Below are 3,364 nucleotides of genomic sequence, written 5' to 3'. Positions count from 1 at the left end.
TTTCCTAGGTATTTTCTGACGAGAGTTTGGTCACTAGAGTGTAAATCTCTCCACCAGCTTAACAATCTTGGGTGGATGTTGGTGACCATGCCGAATCTGGGGACTTCGTGCCTCATATTTCTGCAAGACAAATAAGGCTAGGCCTTTACCCCTACCAGACTCGACTATTTAATATCAACAATTAGCATAAAGCATTTAGTTCTCCAAATAAATGCATAGAATGTGATGATGTCCATTTGGGTTCAGGGAAACCCAGTGGACTTTGGACTAGGCTATGTTAAAGGATCATTATGTGGACAATATAACCGACCCGACTAGGTTTGACCATGATGCATGCACAATTTAAACAGAGTAAGGTTTCTATGGGGTTTTAGACTGGTACCCTTGAGTGGACTACTCAAGGGGGAAGGCACGGAACTGTCGACTGCACCACTGATCGACTAGTTTTGCAGAAAATATGCCTTTCCGAATTTAGGGGGTAATGATATAGGAAGAGCGCAACCACTCATTAAAGCATTGCTATAGTATTTGTTTGGCACGAGTGGAGTATGATGTTGAGCATGATTATTCAATAATTAAAATCATGTTGCCATGTATTTGCACGTTAAGAAAGTGATAAATACAACAATTTTGTCATTGAAAACAATAGTAAAGGAAGGAAACAAGAGAGATAGTCAGTTTTGCTTTTGAAGAAGAAATTAAATGCTTAAACAAATTAAACAAGTTATTGCACATAGGGAGGTACAAATTCACAAGAACAATCTGAAATGGCAAAAGCCTAAAAATCCTCAGCAAAGTCGCCATGCTGTCATGCCCCCCTTTTCCTTCTGCGGAGAGAAGTCCGGGTTTCGACATTCATGGAGGTGTGATGACTCATTTCCTTTTGGGAATTGGGTATTGTGTTTTTGAAGAGTCACCACCTAACAATTTTTAAGGTGTGTTAGGGCACCTACAAGGTTTATCTACAACTACGTTGGATAACCAGAGATAGGGTAAGGGCTTGAAATTATCCTAAGGGAAAGGTGTTAGGCACCCCTCAAGATCCACTAGTGTGGTTCCCGGCCATATAGTTTTTGTGAATTTGTGCAATTAGCAAGTAAACAAACAAGGCTCAAGTAATAGGGAATTTTGAGTTTAAATACACAAATATTTGAAAAACAATAAAAGCAAGGTTTTGAAAAGAGTTATAGTCTAAGCATACTTATAAAAATAAAAGGGGTGTCCTAGGTTTGTTTGTAATATGTATCACCTCAATGCAATACCCGGTATGACACTCCTCAGAAGAGGGGATACACGTGGTATTAACACACTGGTTATCATATCCATATCTACCCTTTCCCACCCCGTGAAGGTAATTAAAGTGAGGGTTGGTCTCGACCTCTATTGCATGCTGCTGCCCGTCCCTTCCTATCAGTCCCGGAGGAGCTTTAGTACTCATATTCCTATAAGAAGGAGGTTCTAGGTAGACCCTCAGGTTTAAAGGTAAAAATGCTAAGGCAACATACAAAACATATAAGACTGCAATTATGGGGAAACATATAAGCAGATAGAAGGCTCAGTTATACCTCCGCAAACAGTGCACATAGACAGCACAACTTATACACAGTTAAGGTCTGAATTTTTTAAAATCCTAAGCAGGGTGTTTAAGTCAGAAACAGATTCATTATATAACTCAGAAAAGAAGTCTGAATCAGGTCTGCCTGCTGGTTGTAGCAGTTGATATGTAAACAAAGGCAGCTCCAGTTTTATTTAAGTAATTACCTAAGGCTTGCCTAGGCGTAATCAGTATTCATTAGTTATTCAGAATTGTTAAGACGGTTTGGAGATTATTTATATTACCTAAAACATGTTGTTCTAGGTGTTCAACACATAGAATTATGGCCAGTTGCTTGTAAAAAACTGAGTAAAATTGTTTTATTCCTAGTTAGCCTAAGCGTGTTTAAGAGAATATAAATGAAATCCTAAAGACATGGCATCTAATGTACAGAGATGCAGAATGATGTATATGCAGAATCCTAAGCAGGATTTCTATATACACAAATATTACAGCGTTTAAAACATGATTTCAAGAATATGCAGAGATGATATGTTTGTTAGTATTGTTTAGCCTAAAACAGGATCTCTAAGTGTGCATGACAGTAGGAGCATGATCGCATAAATACCAGTTATTAACACATTTAATGCAGAACTTTCTAAGTGATATGATAGTGAAATAAGCATGCTGAAAACAATAAGTGTAGTCCTAGGGAACATGATCTCTAATGCATAAGATGAATCCTAAGCATGACTACTATAGCGCAAGTAGGAATATAAACCTAATAGCATGTTTTCTATCCTTTTTTATAGCTAAAGCATGCATAGTCACACATTCCCTTTCCACTATCCATCCCCAAATTATTACAGACCAGATGATTAAATTACAAAAGAAGTGCAAAAATAAGAAGTTACAACCATAGGAAGCCTGATCCTAACTTCCTCTCTGAGTTATGTAATAAACCACTTCAATGCCAATATTGTTCCAAATCTTTGCTCATATCTGGGTGTGTCAGAGTTCTCTAAGGACCTCAAAGGATCTCGGACAGTGCTCACACCCAGATTGTATAACCAAAAGTAAGTGCATTATGGAAGGGCCAGCTCATATGTGTCCAAGTTTAGAGAGAGCTCAAGGGTCCCAAGGCAAGGCTCACACAAGAGGGACAGAACCTAGTATTTTAAGAGTATATGTGAGAGTGCTTAACATAGTTTGAAAAAGAGTTTGTGCAAAAATTGGACTGTCAAATCCATTTTTGAAAGCAATCAGTAACAAAGATGATTGAAAGTAGTGGTAGTAGTAAACAAAACTCAAAACCCCTTAATATGGGATCACACACAGAACCAGTAGACACACACGGTGGGGGGTCAAGGGATTTTGGGGATACACAGACACTTGTCTGTAAGCACATGACCCCATCAGGAGTCTAGTTTGGACATGCACAACAATAGCTGATACTGGCATAATCACAAACCAACCAAAAGAACACCAACACATGGAGGGGATATGGGTTTAGGATTCATAAGATAGCAAGTACACAATAAAGACACATGCAAGGGAGTGCATTAATCTAAAGGGGAAAGGGACATATTACGGCATGCTGGTAATGTATCTTAACAGGACCACAAGCAGAAGTAGACCAAAAATGAAAGAAGCTAAAATAAATAAGGAAACATGTTGTTGTTGGAGCTTTAAAATTAAACTAGGACATACCAGTCAAGGAAGAAAAGTGCAGAAAAGAAAAGTAATCAGGGTTCCAAAGTCCATCCTTGGCTTTCAGCCGGCAAGACAAGGCAGTAGCACAAGTAGTAGAGAAAGAAAGAGAGTTTGAAT

This window comes from Nicotiana tabacum, chromosome 3 (assembly GCF_000715075.1).
Source record: "Nicotiana tabacum cultivar K326 chromosome 3, ASM71507v2, whole genome shotgun sequence".
Taxonomy (NCBI): domain Eukaryota; kingdom Viridiplantae; phylum Streptophyta; class Magnoliopsida; order Solanales; family Solanaceae; genus Nicotiana; species Nicotiana tabacum.
This window is presented reverse-complemented; position numbering follows the sequence as displayed.